The following is a 19967-nucleotide window of genomic DNA, read 5'->3' on the forward strand; positions in this document are numbered from 1 at the left end:
CATCACCACCCTCACTACCATCACCACCCTCATCATCACCGCCCTCATCACCATCACCACCCTCATCACCATCACCACCCTCACTACCATCACCACCCTCATCATCACCACCCTCATCACCATCACCACCCTCACTACCATCACCACCCTCATCATCACCGCCCTCATCACCATCACCACCCTCATCACCATCACCACCCTCACTACCATCACCACCCTCATCATCACCACCCTCATCACCATCACCACCCTCACTACCATCACCACCCTCATCATCACCACCCTCATCACCATCACCACCCTCATCACCATCACCACCCTCATCACCATCACCACCCTCATCACCATCACCACCATCATCACCCTCATCACCATCACCACCCTCATCATCATCACCACCCTCACTACCATCACCACCCTCATCACCATCACCACCCTCATCATCACCACCCTCATCACCATCACCACCCTCACCACCATCACCACCATCACCACCCTCACCACCATCACCACCATCGTCACCCTCACCACCATCACCACCATCATCACCCTCATCACCATCACCACCTTCATCACCATCACCACCCTCACCACCATCACCACCCTCACCACCATCACCACCACCATCACCATCACTACCATCACCACCACTATCTTCACCATCATTGTCACCATCATCACCATCATCATGGTTAATTGGTTAATTGGCTTATTGAGGCCCTACTGTGTACAACTCTGCTGAAATCTCTATATCTTTATGGGATTCACCTCCTTTCAAGTCTCATCAAGTCCTGCCCTGACCATGTCTGAATATGTAGATAAGCCTGCACCCCCCCCAATAGCATCCTCTATGCCCCTCCTTTGTTTTATTTTTCTCCATAGCTTCTAGCATTTCCTTACAGACTCAGTAATTTACTTACTCTGGATATTGTTTTATCATCTGTTTTCTCCACCTAGAATTGATACTCTTTTTTTCCAGTTTTACTGAGACACAATTGACATACATTACTGGATGAGTTTCAGGTGTCCAGCATAAAGATTTGACTTACATATATTGTGAAGTTACTACAGTAAGTTTGGTGAATAGCCATCCTCTCATATAGATACAATAAAACGAAATGGAAAAATAAAGAGCAAAAAATTCTCCTTATAATGAGATGCTTAGAATTTACTCTCTTAACCATTTTCCCATATATCATACAGCAGTGGTAACTATAGTTATCATGTTGTAGGTTATATTCCTAGTAGAATTTGTCTGTTTTTCTGCCACTGTATCCCCAGTGCTTAGAATAATTCCTGACCTATGGAAGGCACTCAGTAAGTATGTTGAGTAAGTGAATGAGTGAATGAATGAATAAATGATCCCCTAGAATCCTCACGGCCCTATGAGACTTATCTGGCCCTTGCCTATCCCTCCACACTGACCACACAGAGGTCTCCTGCCTCTGGTTGTATGCCCGTCCCCATTTCTTTTCTTTTCTTTTTTTTTTTTTTTTTTTTTTTTTTTTGCTTTTTAGGGCGGCACCTGAGGCATATGGAGGTTCCCAGGCTAGGGGTCGAATTGGAGCTGCAGCTGCTGGCCTACACCACAGTCACAGCAATGCAGGATCCAAGCCAGGTCTGTGACCTACACCACAGCTCAAGGCAACACCAGAACCTTAACCCACTGAGCCAGGCCAGAGATCATACCCGCAACCCCAGGGTTCCTAGTCAGATTCGCTTCCGCTGTGCCACGATGGGAACTCCCCCTTCCCCATTTCTGACATCCTTCTGCACACACCTTTAGGCAGGCTTCAATTCAGCTCTGCCTCCAGATCTTTTTTGACCATCCAGAAGAGTCACCCTTCTTATTCTTCCTTTTCAGTTCTCACAGAGGATCTGCTCATTTGTTTACCTGCAGGAGTAGACATCTGCATAAATTCAACCCTCAGGGGTGGTAGATTTCTCTAGATCACCAGAATGGAGCCTGACACAGAACAGGTACTAAGGAAATATACTTCACCCATTTCTAGATGAGGACATTGGAAGGACAAGCTGGGACTAGATACCAAGTGAAAATCTAAAGCCCATAAATTTAGGCACCACCCTGTGCCATTCTCTGTGTTTCTTTGGCTCTTGCTAAGTTTAGCCACGTCCACAACCCTGTCCGTTATCTTCCCTGCTTCCCAGATAACCTCCCTCAATGCTCCTTCCTTGCTCATGCTTTCAGTGAATATGTATCAGGCCCATCCAGGCCAGACACTGTTCTAGAAGACATCATCAAAGTAGACCAGATCTCTGCTCTCGCAGAGCTTACATTTTAGTGAGGAGACAGACAATAACCAGCAAGAAGACAGGAGTTCCCGTGGTGGCACAGGAGGTTAAGAATCTGACTGCAGTGGCTTGATCCCCAGCCAGTGCGGAGGTATAGGTTCAACTCCCAGCTGGGGCAGTGGGTTAAAGGATCTGATGTTGTTGCAGCTGTGGCTGAAGTCATAGCAGCAGCTTAGATTCAATCCCTGGCCCCCCAGAAACTTGCATATGCCATGGGTACAACTGCAAAAAAAAAAAAAAAGAAAGAAAGAAAACAAAGAATAAGAAATTTCAGAGCAGGACAAATGCTCTGAAGGCCATAGAAATTAGTGTTGTAGCCAAGACAGGCAGGGAGGGGAATGACTACTCTCAATAAAGGGTTGGTACTCTCCTGTTCGTGCCTTCCCTGTGATCGGAAGAACTCTCTTTACCACCTCTCCTGCTCCACAGGCAGCTTTTAAGCCACTATTTCTGCTTAGTCTGATCCTCTGTATCAGCCCAATAGATGAGACCCCGTGTCCATCAGAGCAAGGGACTGAATGAAAAACCAGAATCCCCGCTAGCCCCAGGTCAAAGCTCAGGGTCAGGCCTTGTGTCTGTCTGCCTCGTGTGCTTTAAATTCCTAGTGCATCTGACATACCTGGGTTAGAGGCAAGCCCAGAAAATGTACCCAGCAGATATGGACACTCAGACGACATGCCCCTTCTGCTCTCTGGGTCGTAGGCGGATAATTTAGAGCTGACTAGGCTTTCACCTGTAACATCCAAGTCCTATATCAGAACGGAGGGGTTTTTCCCTCCAGTGGGAGTAGAAGGGACTTAAAAGGCATCTATGCGTGGTTAAACAGTCAGTTTTTCCCAAAATTTATTGAGTCAGGCTGCTATTAAAATATAGCATAAGGCGGGAGGTCCCACTGTGGAATCCAGCTAGTATCCATGGGGATGTGGGTTCCGTTCCTGGCCTTGCTCAGTGGGTCTGGGATCCGGCGTTGCTGCTGAGTTGTGGTGTAGGTCACAGACGTGGCTCAGATCCTGAATTGCTGTGGCATAGGCCAGCAGCTGTAGCTCTGATTTGACCCCTGGCCTGGGAAGTTCCATATGCCATGGACATGGCCCTAAAAAGAAAAAAAAAATATATATATATGTATATATAGCATAGGCAGCACAACCATAGGGCAGGGGAAATGCACCACAAGTTCCTCTGGAAGAAGCAAGCCAACTGCCTGCCCCAACCCTCTACCAACCTAAATTCACCCACCAAGTGGAGGATGTAGAGCATGAGAGACCTGGGTTCTGAGCTGGCTTCAGCACATACTTGTTGTGATCTTGACAAAACCTTACCCTTTCTCAACTTCTCTTTTTCAACATGTACAAGGAGAAAACTAACTTTAGCTTAACTTCCTCACAGGTTGGCTTTGAGGCTGTGAATACTGACTCTATATAACTTCTCCAACCATTCCTCTATACCAACCCACCCCATAGAGCAAAGACCTCAGTAAATACGGTCAAATACACTGGATTCCTGGATGGATGGATGGCTGGAAGGAACCCAATCAAAGCACCTGAAACTGCTTTAGGATAGCTTCCTAAAGGTAGAAAAATTGAAGGGAAGTTGGCTTAAGAGCGACTAGGCCGTATACATTCTTTTTTTCACCTTGTCCTCCATCCTTTCCCTTCACAAGTGATCAGATGTAGTTCCCTGTGCTATACAGCAGGATCTCATTGCTGTGTGTGTGTGTGTGTGTGTGTGTGTGTGTGTCAGTGGGTTAAGAACCTGACATAGTCTCCGTGAGGATGCAGTTTCAGTCCCCATCATTGCTCAGTGGGTTAAGCATCCAGCGTTGTCACAAGCTGTGGTTTAGGTCACTAATGTGGCTCCGATCCAGTGTTTCTGTGGCTGTAGCATTCGACCCCTAGCCCAGCAACCTCCATATGCTTCAGGTGCAGCCAAAAAAAGGAAAAATAAAAGAGATGCCCACGAGCCTGAGGCAGTTCATCCCGCCCTCCCTCGTGTTGTCTTTTCAGTTTGCAAAGGGTGTAAGACTGACTGAAGCGGAGGCTTTGACAGCAAGAGTTAAGGATCATTTTAAAAACAAGCAGGAGTTCCCGTTGTGGCGCAGTGGTTAACGAATCAGACTAGGAACCACGAGGTGGTGGGTTCGGTCCCTGCCCTTGCTCAGTGGGTTAAGGATCCGGTATCGCCGTGAGCCATGGTCTAGGTTGCAGACGCGGCTCAGATCCAGCGTTGCTGTTACTGTGACTGTGGTGTAGGCCAGCGCTACCGCTCCGATTTGACCCCTAGCCTGGGAACCTCCATATGCTGAGGGAGCCGCCCTAGAAAAGGCAAAAATACCAAAAAAAAAAAAAAAAACCAGAGTCTCCTTTTCAAACCAGAATGAGGGATGAGGAAGAACGTTGGACACTGAAGATCTCAAATGGCTTTGAGCGGTGTGGAGACTTCTGTATAGGAATGATTTCTCTCACTATGCATTTCTGTCTCTCTGTCTCTCCTTGGGCCGGGCATGGCCTCTCCCTGGATGGACTTTTGAGCTGAGAACTCCATTTAAATATCAAGCATCTCGGTGGCAGAATGGTCCATGGCTCACTGGCTCCACCTCATTCTGCAAAGCAGGAGAGGATGAAACACGAGGAGGAAATGAGGTCAGCAGAAACGAAGCCAGAGTGGAAATTGCGACAAAAATATAAGATGTTTATTTCAAGCCTAATGAGGCAAACCACACTTGAGGAAAATGGCAATTATAACCTGACGGTAACAGATGGGAGGTGCCATTGGCACCACCGCCGTATCCCCACAAGCAGTGTTGCTTCCTGGGCCTCCCTTCTCCAGGAGCCAGCAGCTAACGGGAGCCCCTGGGAGCCCAGGCTCAGGCAGCAGGTGGACAGCCCGGAGGAAACGGGACCCAGGTCACTCCCAGGGCCCAAGCCCTGCTCAGAGCTCGTGCCTAGAGCTCTGCCACATCCATCAGCCCCGCCTCTTCCCTCCCCACAGCTCTCCATCCACTCCTCTACAGGGCCTGGAGTTCCCCAAATGTTACTCATACAGTATCTGTATCCAACTATCATCTGTACCTTCTTTTTTTTTTTTAATAACATTTTATTTATTTATTTATTTATTGTCTTTTTGCTATTTCTTTGGGCCGCTCCGCAGCATATGGAGGTTCCCAGGCTAGGGGTCGAATCAGAGCTGTAGCCACCAGCCTACGCCAGAGCCACAGCAACACTGGATCCGAGCTGCGTCTGCAACCTACACCACAGCTCACGGCAACGCCAGATGGTCAACCCACTGAGCAAGGGCAGGGACTGAACCCGCAACCTCATGGTTCCTAGTCGGATTCGTTAACCACTGCGCCACGACAGGAACTCCCTGTACCTTCTTTTTTTAAAGTTATTTTTCCTTCAATTTGATTTATTTACTTATAAAAGGAAACTTTACAGCATACTTGCCATCAATGAAAAACTGAATTTTTTGTCATATTTAATTAGAATGACCACATAACTCTCTTCTTCTTCTTTTTTTTTTTTAAGGGCCACACCCACGGCACATGGAGGTTCCCAGGCTAGGAGTCCAATTGGAGCTGTAGCTGCTGACCCACACCAGAGCCATAGCAGTGCCAGATCCAAGCTGTGTCTTTGACCTATACCACAGCTCAGAGCAACACCAGATCCCCAACTCACTGAGCAAGGCCAGGGATTGAACCTGCATTCTCATGGATGCGAATCAGATTAGTTAACCTGTGAGTCATGACAGGAATTCCCATAACTCTCTTCTTTTTAAAAAAAATTTTTATTATGGTTGATTTACAATGTTCTGTCAATTTCTGCTGCACAGCAAAGTGACCCAGTCATACATCCACATCTTTTTGTCACCTTATCCTCTGTCATGTTCCATCACAAGTGATCAGATGTAGTTCCCTGTGCTACAGAGCAGGATCTCATTGCTTATCCACTCCAGATGCAATCGTTTACATCTACTAACCCCAAATCCCGAGTTACCCCCCACTCCCTCCCTTTCCCTCTTGGCAACCACAGGTCTGTGGTTGGGAAGCTCTATGTACAACGAGTGCGACCCTAGTAAGGAAAAAAGAAACTCAGGTCTGTGGTTGGGAAGCTCTATGTACAACGAGTGCGACCCTAGTAAGGAAAAAAGAAAAAGAAAAACGGGCAGAAGTCCTAAATAGACATTTCTCCAAAGAAGACATATAGATGGACAACAAGCACATGAAAAAATACTCAACATCCATGAGTTTGTTTCTTTTCAGTAGATAGGTTCATTTGTGCCATATATTAGATTCCAGATATGAGTGACATCATATGGTATTTGTCTTTCTCCTTCTAACTTACTTCACTTAGTATGAGTCTCTAGTTCCATCCATGTTGCTACAAATGGCATTATTTTGTTATCCTTTATAGCTGAGTGGTATTCCATTGTATATATATGTACCACATATTTTTAATCTAGTCATCCATTGTTGGACATTTAGGTTGTTTCTATGTCTTGGCTACTGTGAATGTGCTGCAATGAACATAAGGGTGCATGTATCTTTTTCAATGAAAGCTTCGTCTGGATATATGCCCAGAAATGGGATTGCTGGATCATATGGTAGTTCTGTATTTAGTTTTCTGATGATGCTCCGTACTGTTTTCCATGGTGGTTGTACCAGTTTACATTCCCATCAACAGTGTAGGAGGGTTTCCTTTTCTCCACACCCTCTCCAGCATTTGTTATTTGTTGACTCGTTAATGATGGCCGTTCTGACCAGTGTGAGGTGGTACCTCAAAGTAGTTTTGATTTGCATTTCTCTAATAATTAGCGATGTTGAGTATTTTTTCATGTGCTTGTTGTCCATCTATATGTCTTCTTTGGAGAAATGTCTATTTAGGACTTCTGCCCGTTTTTCTTTTTCTTTTTTCCTTACTAGGGTCGCACTCGTTGTACATAGAGCTTCCCAAGCTAGGGATCTAATCGGAGCTACAGCTGCCGGCCACAGCCACAGCCACAGCACAGCCACAGCAGCACCAGATCCGAGCCGCATCTGTGACCTACACCACAGCTCCAGGCAATGCCAGATCCTTGACCCACTGAGCAAGGCCACGGATCGAACCTGCAACCTCATGGTTCCTAGTCAGATTTGTTTCCGCTGTGCCACTATGGGAACTCCCTTCTGCCCATTTTTCAATTGGGTTGTTTGGTTTTTGTTTTTGTTTTTTTATTTTTGATTTTTGTTTTTTTTGTTTTGTTTTTTGCTGTTGAGTTGTGTGAGTTATTTATATACTTTGGCGATTAAGCCCTTGTCCGTTACATCAATTGAAACTATTTTCTACCATTCCCTAGGTTGTCTTTTTTTTTTATGGTTTCCTTTGCTTTGCAAAAGCTTTTAAGTTTGATTAGGCCCCATTGGTTTATTTTTGCTTTTATTTTTATTGCTTTGGGAGACTGACCTAAGAAATCATTCGTATGGTGTTCATGTCAAGAAATGTTTCCTATGTTCTCTCCTAGGAGTTTTATGGTGTCTCGTCTTTAAGTCTTTAAGCCATTTTGAGTTTAATTTGTGGATGGTATTAGGGTGTGTTCTAGTTTCATTGATTTACGTTCAGTTTTGTTTTTTTTTTTTTTTTTTTTTTGGCTGCCCAGCAGTATATGGAGTTCCCAAACCAGGGATCAGATCTGAGCTGCAGTTGCAACCTATGCTGCAGCCACGGCAGCACCAGATTCTTTCACCCACCATGCTGGGCTGGGCGTCAAACCTGCTTTCTGGCTCTTCAGAGACACTGCCAATCCCACTGCACCGCAGAGAGAACTTCATGACCCAATAACTCTGAAAATAAAATTTGTTCCTATCACGCTGCCTGAAGTAAACTAGAGAAAGACAAATATGGTCCCACTTATGTGTGGGATCTAATAAAAATGATACAGAAGAACTTATTTATAAAACAGAAAGAGATTTCAAAATCAATCTTAGGGTTTCCATAGGTGAAACTGTTGTGAGGGAGGGAGGAATTGACAGGGTGGGAACCACATACACACACTATTGTATAAAGTAGATGATTAATGAGAACCTACTGTATAGCACAGGAAAATCTACTCAACAGTTTGTAATAACCCATACGGGAAAAAAGATGGATATATTTATATGTAGGACTGATTCACTTTGCTGTACACCTGAAACTAATAAACTAATATGACACTGTAATTCAATCATACTCCAATTAAATTTAATTAAAAAAAAATTCATCCACCTAGAACCTAAAATCTTGCAGACTAACAGTGGTTCCCATCCCACCTTGAGACTCAATGAGACTTAGATCAATCCTGGGCTCTTCTGAACTCACTATGACTTTCTTTATTTTTTTTTAATGATTTTTTTCCATTATAGCTGATTTACAGTGTTCTGTCAATTTTCTACTGTACAGAAAGGTGACCCAGTCACACATACATATATACATTCTTTTTTCTCACATTATCATGCTCCATCATAAGTGACTAGATGTAGTTTCCAGCTATACGGCAGGACCTCATTGCTTATCCATTCCAAAGGCAATAGTCAGCATCTATTAACCCCAAATCCCCAGTCCACCCAACTCCCTCCCTCTCCTCCTTGGCAGCCACAAGTCTGTTCTCCAAGTTCATGAGTTTCTTTTCTGTGAACTCACTGTGACTTTCAAGGCCTGAGATCCTTTTGGAACTAAGATCTTCCCTAACAAAACTTATCCCACTGTATTGCTATTCATTCATGCATACATGCCTTTATTTTATTCCACAGAGAAATATCAAGATACCATATACCAGGCACTGTTCTAAACACCTGACATGCAACACTGAGTAAACAGACCAAAATATTTCTGCCTTTAAAATTTTTCAAATGATTTTAATGGCATATACTAAAAACATTCACCCCCTTAAAGTATACAGATCAGTGGTTTTTTAGTACACACTCAGAGTTGTGCAACCATAATCACAATCTAAATTTAGGTCATTTCATCACTCAAAAGATACCCATTCCCATTTTTAATCATCATGTCTGCCTTCTTGAAGCTTCCATTCTAATGATTAAAAATGGACAAATAATAAACATAATAAGGAAATCTTAGAGTAAGTGAGGATGCTAGAATTGCTATGGAAGTAGATTCTGAAATAGAGGATGGACATTTCAATCAACTAGATGGTCAGAGCAGGCCTCATTGAAGTGGCTTGGGAAAAAAAAGTGAGAGGGAACTGTGTGGCCTCTGGGAGCAAGGAGTCCAGGCCAGGGACCAGCCACTGCCAAGACCTCAGCAGAAGGAGCAGAAAGGATGCTGCAGAATGTGATGCTGAGAATAGTAGGAAAAAATGTGAGAGAAGTGGCAGGGACCAGACCAGTGTACGAAACTTGTGGGCCACTGGGAGAACTGGGGTTTTATTTTGTGGGATATTGGGAGTCACTGAAGAATTTCAAGCAGAAATACAAAATGATCTAACTTACATTTTAAAAGAATCACTCTGGCTGCTCAGTTCAGAATACACTACTGGGGAGTGAGGGTAGAGGAAGGTCAGGGATAGAAGCAGGGAAGCCTGCTAGTAAGAGACCATCACAATTATCCGATAGTGAGGTGTCGAGCAGCAGATGGAGGGGTTGGTGCCAAGAGGTCTGATTCTAGATATATTGTGAAGATGCAGCTTGAAGGACTGGATATGGGATGTGAAACAGAGAAATCAAGAATGACATCAGGATTTCTGACCTGAGTAGCAGAAGTATTGAGTCGGTTGACATTGACTGAGATGGAGAAGATTGAGGGGAGCAGGTTTGAGGGGAGGAGTTCGGTTTGGCATAACATGAGTTGAAGATGTCTATTGGGTGAATCTAATAGACTGTGCACTTACCACAGATGTTTGCTGCATTTCTCCAGCTCATCCGTGTCAAAATTGACCATAGAACTTGATTTGGCCAATGAAATGTGAGCAAGAGTTTCAAGAACCAGTTTATGATTTGCCATGTGGCCCATTTTCCCCTACACTGGGATCAGCAATGTTCCAGCTGGGAGCTGCTCCATCCACCTGAGTCCTGGAATGATGGTGACATAGTACAGAGTGTGGGGGATACATAGCACGAGTGAAAAATAAAACCTTTTTGTGATATGCTACTGAGATTCGAGGTCATTGTTAGCAAAGCATAACCAAGTCTCTCTTGACTAATACAGCATCCTAGTGGGAATGTCAAGTAGGCAGCAGGATATACTTTTCTTGAGCAAAAGAGAGAGGTCTAGGCTGGAGAAATACACTGGGAAGCCACTGACCTGAGGATGGTATTTGAAGACCGGGTAAAACCAAAGGAAGACAAGAGGGCAGAGAATTGAGTCCTAGTCCTCTGACACTCAGAGATGGTGAGAAGAGGGGTAGGAGGCAGAAAACAGCTGAGAAGGAGTGAACAATGTGAAGGAGGAATAGCAACAGAGGGTGGTGTCCTGGGACCCAAGAAAAGAAAGTGTAACACAGAAGAGGGGTGATTGTGACTAAGGCTGCTGACTGTTCATCCAAAACAAGGGCTCAGAATTTGACCACATGGACGTTATTGATGGTCCTGCCAATGGCCATGTTGGTGTAGTGGTGGGGGCAAAAGTCAGATTGGGTTCGATTTGAGGGAAAAAGAGAGGGAAAGAACTGGAGACAGCAAACACGGACAGCTCTAGAGGGGTTGTGCTGCAAAAATGAGAAGAGAAACGCAGTTGTAGCTGATACAGTAAGTCAGGTCAAGGTATCCCTTTAAATGGGGAGAAATAACAATATTGCTTGCATGTTTTAGAGAAAGTCCTAGGAGAGAAGAGATTTTTGATGCAATTGGAGACAGAGGGAAGGCTTGCTGGAGTGATGTCCCTGGGGAGGCGAGAAGGTACACAAGAGGGATTGATTTCATACTGGGACCTGGACAATTCTTCTGAGTCAACAGATGGGACGGCAGAGTGGTAGGCATCAGGCCTAAACCTTCTAAATACACAGAGCCACCCATGGACCTTTGTCCATCCCCATAACTTCTCAGCCACGTCCAGTTATTCAAATAATAGTGTAGGAATTTCAATCGTGGCTCAGTGGAAACAAATCGGACTAGAATCTATGAGGATGTGGGTTTGATCCCTTGGCCTCGCTCAGTGGTTTAAGGATCTGGTGTTGCCATGAGCTGTGGTGTAGGTCGCAGACGTCCTCAGATCTGGTGTTGCAACGGCTGTGGCGTAGGCCAGCAGCTGCGGTTCCAATTTGACCCCTAACCTGGGAACCTCCATATGCCGTGGGTGCAGCCCTAAAAAGACAAATAATAATAATAATAGTGTAGACCCACTCTTGTAGATTTTTCCCCCTTTACTCTCAAGCTTTGATTCAAAGCTCCTCTTCTTTATTCCCCCAGCTGGCCTCCAACTGTTTAGAGAGAAGTCCAAGGTCTTCATCTGAGATTTGCCCTCTTCTTTCCTTTTTTAGCTCTTCTAGTCTGAAGGACAAGGAAGAAGTTTGATAGTAGGGATTTTTTCCCTCCCAGGTCTCTGATATATGAGTGTTAGGGAGGGGTTCTGATCAAGCTAGTCCTACCTAAATCTATAGGTTCCATATATGTATTCATGGAACCAGGCTCAGCTTCTCCCTGGCCTCTGGACAATGGAGGATCTCCTACAAAGAAGAAACACCTTCCTCTGGCCCTGTCAGTAGAAGAAGCCTTCTCTGGGTTAGACATCTCATTGTTTGGCCCAGCATTTTCCAGCATTCCAGGGTTCTTTCCCTTTCGTGAACTTCAAGGTCTGCCAAAGTCTCTGCGCATAACTTCCAGAGCCATGGAGCCCTGGACTCCTTATACCCCTTTACCTTATTTTTGTCCATAAGCCTTAGAAAAGAGGTACATCTGACTATATTTTGTTCATTGTCCTCTTCTCTGACTGGGTTGTCAAATCCGTGAAAGCAGCAATGTTTGCTTTCTCACTCATTGTGAAATCCCCTGTGCCCATGAGTACCTAGCATCTGATTGATAAGAAATATTTATTTAAAATGAAGGAATGAATGAAGTAGGCATTGCATCCAACTTCTTCCCGAACCCATTGTTTGTTACAGTAATGGTCCCAATGGAACATGTCTCCCTGTATCCCCAGTCTTGTATAGGTCTCTCCCACAGTGAATCTAGGCTTCGCCATGTGGCTTGCCTTGGCCAGTGCGACATTAACAAGAATGGCTTGAGCATAATCTTGTACAATAGGGCTTGTTCTTTCTTGCTACTTTTGGAACAGAGCCACCATGTTAAAAAGTCCAGAGCAACCTGCTGGGAAAGTATGAGTCAGCTGACAGCCAGCACTGATCACCGGCTACATGATGAGGCCAGCTAGACCACCCACTCAAGCCACTACATGACTGCAGCCATGGAGGAGACCCTTATCAAGCTGGTAACTTACAGAATCATGAGCAAATAAATGACTATAGCACTTAGCACAAGGAGTTTCTTATGTAGCAATAGAGAACTGTTACAGCACATAACACCTTAGTCCCTTCCATCCTGCACAAAATAGATTCCTAAACAGCATTCCTCTCTTCTTCTCAGCAGTATTCAAACACAGGAGTCCAGATGATTTGACAAAACCCATATTCCTCTTTGCGAGCACCTAACCTCATCAGTCAATATGGCAGCAGATGCAAATTGTTTCCCAGGGACCACACCCACTATTCAGGCTGACCTTTGGAAAATAACCAGTGTTGTTTCAGCACTCACTCTGCCGGCCTGTGCACAGAAATGAGGGAGGGAGTTTGCTTGGACTCCCTTAGGAGCCCCAGGGAATCCATAGTCTTTTCCAGGAGGGAGTGAAAGAGGCTGGGGCAGGCAGCTGGAGCAGCATGAGCCCTGACCAGTAGACTCCAGAACCCACTCAGTGTCCCCTGTGACTTCTGAAGCCCCCACCCAGAGAGCACTCACTGCTGTGTTTGGTTGAGACCTGCTGTGCGTTGCTCCCTCAGTCCCCTGGGTCCCTGCTGCCCCCTCCCGCCCCAAGCAGAGATTTGCCTGGCAGTACCCACAAGGGAAATCATGCTCCAGCATTCTGACCCCACGGAATTAAAAACATGGCCTGGCACATTAGCAAGGGTGAGTGGATAGGACCGGAAATACTTCCTCAAACACATGCAATCCTGGCTCTACCAGCCCCAAGGAAGGTGTAATTAAGGTGCACAGGAACAGATATGGCCTCATTTTGCACAGGCCACTGGTCCCAGAGCCTTTGAAGCCAAGCATCCGGAAGCCCAACAAGGACTGCCTTCCTCTTCTGAGACCAGTTCACTTCCAATGCAAGTACCCAATGTTCCGATTACAATGACATGTGTTGAATGAGAAATGCCTGCAGGTAGTGTCCACACAGGGAAACCTAATGCCCCTTCCAGGCCTGCCAGCCTTGCCCCCCAACCCAAGAGCTCTCTCTAGCTCTGGAAGATGGCTGTGGACCCACCCAGATAAAACCTCAGGCTTTCTCCTGCCCCCAGGACCACCCGTGATCAATGCTAGCCCTCTAGATCAGAGGTCAACCCAAAGGCATTCAGAGGGGTTATGAATTAGCTAACTACCCAGTGTTTTTAAGATCAAGAAATTTCTTACAAAATTTGAAATGCCCAGAGTCTCTTGAGTCTGGCAACGATATGCCTGCTGACACAAGTCAACTGGAGTTGAGCAGCAGCTGTACCCCAGGTCACCAAAGCCCCCACCGCTCCACATTGTATCCTACGCAGCCTGCCTTGCTCATTGGCGTTGCCTCCCTGAGCCCAGTGACATTTTTATTTGGACCCTGAAATAAATATGGAGACATGATGCCCAGACAGCCTGCCGGGAAGGACTGCAGAGAGTGTGTCCAACAGACAGCCTCATCCTGTCACTCCTGCACGGTCCACCTCAGCAGCAGGGAGCTGCCTCACCCATACTCACACGCTGCCCTGGGCCCCCAGTGTCATATCTGGTGACTAAGTGAGGTGAGGACAAAAAGGCATCCTGTGCCTCTTGGGTGGGGCTGGCCACTCCTCAGTCAGGCTGCCAATGCAGTTCACCTTCTTCTGCTGTTCAGTCCTACTTTCTTCCCCTTTCATTTCCCAGAGATTGGTCCCTAATAAATATTTCATAGCCCAAACTCAGCTTCCAGAAAGCCTAAGCTGCCAGGGGGAGGCTCAGAGAGGAGCAGACTTTTCCAAGGCCTCCTGAACAGAACGGGGCAGAGCCACAGTCTCCTGACTCAGAAAGAAGCCCTGTCAGGAAATTTCCTCTTGCAAATTGCCCCAGACCCATCCTCCCCTCCACCCACACCATAGAAAAGAAGGTGTGTTAGATGGATTTCCCTCAAAATTGGAGCCAAGACAAGGATGTGGATGCACATAGTTAACTTGGGAGGTGGTGCCAGGAGGCAGGAGGGAAGGAGCAGAAAGAGTGGCTGAGGAGAGGAAAAGCCATTTAAATGGCGTGTTGTTACAACTGCTGCCATGGACAGCAGGGGCTGGAGACTGACAGAATCCCGGAGGTCCATCCAGACCACTTCGCAGAACTGTCCACCTAAGAGATGGGTCCTGCCCCAAGGCTCAATAGTTGCCACAAACAGTAACCACTCACTTCCGGGCTCTGCTTGAGCATGGACCAAGCTGGTTCCCACGTTGTCAAAGGAACCCCTAGGACAAAAAGTGGTAAGTCATGCCCTACACAGAGATGCTAGCAATACACCATTACCATGAAGCATAAGCCACCATGGTAAAAGATTGCAGCTCCGATACCACCTCACACCAGTCAGAATGGCCATCATTAATAAGTCCACAAATAACAAGTGCTGGAGGGACTGGGGAGAAAAGGGAACCCTCCTGCACTGTTGGTGGGAATGTAAACTGGTACAGCCACTATGGAGAACAGTTTGGAGATACCTTAGAAATCTATACATAGAACTTCCATAGGACCCTGCAATCCCACTCTTGGGCATCTATCCGGACAAAACTCTACTTAAAAGAGACACATGCACCCGCATGTTCATTGCAACACTATTCACAATAGCCAGGACATGGAAACAACCCAAATGTCCTTTGACAGAGGATTGGATTCGGAAGATGTGGTATATATACACAATGGAATACTACTCGGCCATAAAAAAGAATGACATAATGCCATTTGCAGCAACATGGATGGAACTAGAGACTCTCATACTGAGTGAAATGAGTCAGAAAGACAAAGACAAATACTAAATGATATTACTTATAACTGGAATCTAATATCCAGCACAAATGAACATCTCCTCAGAAAAGAAAATCATGGACTTGGAGAATAGAGTTGTGGCTGCCCGACGGGAGAGGGAGGGAGTGGGAGGGATCGGGAGCTTGGGGTTATCAGATACAACTTAGAATAGATTTACAAGGAGATCCTGCTGAGTAGCATTGAGAACTATGTCTAGATACTCATATTGCAACAGAACAAAGGGTGGGGGGGGAAATGTATACATGTAAGAATAACTTGACCCCCATGTGTACAGCGGGAAAAAATAAAATAAAATAAAATAAAATAAGTAATGTAGCTCTGATTTGACCTCTAGCCTGGGAATCTCCTTTTGCCAAGGGTGCGGCCCTAAAAAAGACCAAAAAAACCCTAAAAACATAGGGTTGGAGGATAATAATAATGCCTTCCAGGAGCATCATCCAGAACAATTCTCCTAGTAAAAAATAAAGCAAGAAATGGGAAACAACTGCTGTAGACTCTTTGGACATTTATTCACAGTATTTACTGTGAGCTCTTACTATGAACCAGGCCTGTGCCAAGTGCAGACACCAGCCCCAGAGCCGATGTCTTTTCTGACTTTGTGTTTGAGAAGGCAGAGACCAAAGCTTTCCTGACAAGTGTTGTTGGACTCCAGGAATTAGACCACCCTGGCAAAGGTTAATTGGCTAAATTTATTAGCCACTAGAAGAGGAATTTCCACTTGGCAATTAAGTTTGCAAATATTGTACAACCTTATAGAGTGTATTTCTCCAAATTGATGTGTTCTTTTTCATGTAATAATCAATTAGTGGGAGTTGCAGTTGCTTAATTAGCTCTGCACGTAAATTAATCTCTGCATATTGAAATTGCAAACCCAGCCTTGTAATGTTGGCTTGTTTCTGAGATAAATCAAATTACTGCAGCCCCAGCAAAGGTTCTTGATTTTAAGAGTCACCAAAAGCCAGCAGGTTCCCTTTGCCACCTGAGCGGAGGGGCTTAGGGAGGATTTGGAGCATAATAGCCAGGCTAATTATATTTACCCATAGAGAGGACTAAGCGTCAGTTCTTATTTCTGCTCTTGGGCAAAGCTGCTTGTTGAATGATTAAATTTTCTGAGCCATTCAGGTCTTATGCCCAAGTTTTGCTATTACCAAAGAATAAAAGATATGTTTCCTATTCCCCAGGTAGCGGTGAGTGGTAGCAGGTGAAACCCAGTCCCTGTCTTATTAAGGAGGATGGAAGGTAAAACAAGGGTAAATTTATAACCAGTTCTGACTCCTTGATCCAAAGGAAATGCTGACTCTTCCAAGACGTCAGAGGACCACACCTAGTGGTGTGTCAGTTTCCTTTCTCTAAACTCCCCCCACCTAAAGGAGGCCATCCCCCAGCTCTCACAGGTTACATGCTTGGTGCAGGCTCATGGCACAGACATGTGATTGGGAATCAAACGGACCTGGGTTCAAATCCCGACTCTGCCATCTGCTAGCTGTATGACCTCGGACAACTCCTGTATTCTCTTCACATATAAAATGAAAGTAATAAGATTACATTGCTTCACACAGTCCAAAGGAGGCTCAGATGAGAAAAGCAACATAAAAACTGCTGGTAAATGATATACAAGGACTGGGTTTGTTTGTTTGTTTGTTTGTTTTTTGTCTTTTTTTTGCCTTTTTGCCATTTCTTGGGCCACTCCCGCAGCATATGGAGGTTCCCAGGCTAGGGGTCCAATCGGAGCTGTAGCCACCCACCTATGCCAGAGCCACAGCAACGCGGGATCCAAGCCGCGTCTGCAACCTACACCACAGCTCACGGCAACACCAGATCCTGAAGGGTTGGTTGTTTTTGTGTTTCATGCTATTTTCTTGCAAAAGCAGAGACTGGATTGTTTCTTCCCTCTTAGGTTGCACCCGAAGCCCAGTGCTCAGCGGGGCTCAGGAAGATGGAACATCTGACCTTGGCCGGCCTTCCTTGGAACTTTGTTGAACTCCCACTTGGTTTAGTTTCCTGTAAGTATTTTAAGAAATAGAGAAATAAAGTCCTATCTTTGGAACCTCCTGATTCTTGGGGCTGTGTAGACAAGCAAGGGAGACTTCAACTGCCCAAATAATCCAATCCCACCTGCCTCTGTCATTACCATGTAAGCATGGCCAATGAAACCTACAAAACCAAGAAACAGAGATCTGCCCTTGCCCAAATATCTCAGAGAAGATGAAATCCATGTTGCAGCCAGAACCATCTTACTGGTCACCACCCACAGGGGTCCAGTCCCCAGGGGGCCAAATGGCCCCTGGATACTATACTGAGCTTCCCAAACACTGATGACTGAGGAATTCTTCACAAGCTGCAGTGACCAATATTCCCAAAGAGGCATCATCAAAAGCTGACCATGAGAACTCAGCCCAAGATGCCTTGGCTCAGGGTTATGGAAGGACTGGTCATCCCAGGGAGGAATCTCTTCTGGCCCAGAATACTCAGTGCATCTCCAGCAACATAGTAAGGGTTACGTCAAAACTTTTAAGAACAGGGTTGGGGGTGGAGTGGGCAATGAGCACAAATAAAGGAATAAGGGGGAGTTCCTGTCGTGGCGCAGTGGTTAAGGAATCCGACTAGGAACCATGAGGTTGCGGGTTCGATCCCTGCCCTTGCTCAGTGGGTTAACGATCTGGCATTGCCATGAGCTGTAGTGTAGGTTGCAGACTCAGCTCGGATCCCGCGTTGCTGTGGCTCTGGCGTAGGCCAGTGTCTACAGCTCCGATTCGACCCCTAGCCTGGGAACCTCCATATGCCTCGGGTGTGGCCCAAAGAAATAGCAAAAAAAAAAAAAAAAAAAGGAATAAGGGAACGCATGAATACATAAGAATAAAGGGATTAATGAGTAGATGAAGGAATGGGCAGAAATGAAAGAATGAATGAAAAAATGAAAAAAGGGATGGATTTTTAATAAGCAAACAAATACCTGAGGGACTGGTCTCAATTACGAACAGAGAGCCCAGCCCTCCTCCCCACACCCTGTCCTCAGCACAAAACATTCTCCTGCATCTTTGTGGGTGCCTCTAAGGACCACACAGAAATGGGATCTTTTCTGTGAAATCTAAGAATCCCTTCATCCTTAAGAACCCAGGATGTTTTTCCACGTCATTGAGAAATTTGTATTCACCCTTCTTTATCTGCTGCCTGAGTGTTTCTACGGCCAAAGGTTACAAACATCTAGAATTTTCACCCAGAGCCTTGCAACCCTCGCCTGCCAGTGCCACGGTGCCAGCAGAACGCCCCCAAGGGGCCACAATTCCCCAAACAACCACTAAGAGCCTCCAGGAAAGCTTTGCTGACCCAAAGCAGCCTTGATTTGAGACAGGGAACTGAAGATGAGAGCTTTTCACCTGAAACACAGGGAAGATATGTTTCACACTCTTTCCCCCCACCAACTGCTCCTTCCTCTCCCCCATCTTGGAGCTGAGGTCTCCCCAGGTCTGGGTCCACAAAGCCTGGGTGCGGATTCAGCCCTGCACTACTTAGCACGGGGTCCTGAGACTTTCCCGTAAAGGAAGTGGGGACAGAGTTCCCGTTGTGGCGCAGCGGTTAAAGAATCCGACTAGGAACCATGAGGTTGCAGGTTCGGTCCCTGCCCTTGCTCAGTGGGTTAACGATCTGGCGTTGCCGTGAGCTGTGGTGTAGGTTGCAGACTCGGCTCGGATCCCACGTTGCTGTGGCTCTGGCATAGGCTGGTGGCTACAGCTCCAATTAGACCCCTAGCCTGGGAACCTCCATATGCCGCGGGTGCGGTCCAAAGAAATAGCAAATAAATAAATAAATAAATAAATAAAAAATGTAAAGGAAGTGGGGACGAGCTGGCCTAGCCAAGGGGTTGGTCTGCTGGAAGACACCTCCCAGAGCAGCCTGCCACATCTGCTGCACAGGCTTTCTGCAGAAACGATACACAGTTAAAGTGGTTTTCTTTAATATCCACCTCCATCCTGCTCAAGGACAGAAGTATAATCTGGCCTCTTTGCTGGTTGCTAACTAATCAGTTTACCAAATCCTCTACACACACACACACACACACACACCCACACACACACACATCCCTGACAAATGCAAACAAGACTTATTTCCATACTCACTGCATATTTTTCTCTCTTTCCCCTCTCTTATAAATCCTTTTTTTTTTTTTTTCTTTTGGCAAAAGTCCACTGACTATTTTCCCCTGACAGGATGACCATCCATCTCATTTTTGCCTGAGCCTGAGGGGGGTCCCTGGGATGCTGGACGTTCAGCTTTAGAAATGAGACAGTCCCAGACAAACGAGGACAAGTTTGTCACCTTATTACTTGTACATGAGACTATCTGTGCAACATAACGGTCTCTGAGTGATTCCTGAAAACCACTGAACACGTGGTACCCTTGAAACGCTTCCATGCACGCAATAAATATTAGCTACTATTATTAT

Source organism: Sus scrofa, chromosome 6 (genome assembly GCF_054392235.1).
Source record: "Sus scrofa isolate SSC_HxYL_T2T_F1_AM1 chromosome 6, Sscrofa_HxYL_maternal_Yorkshire_Landrace_v2.0, whole genome shotgun sequence".
Taxonomy (NCBI): domain Eukaryota; kingdom Metazoa; phylum Chordata; class Mammalia; order Artiodactyla; family Suidae; genus Sus; species Sus scrofa.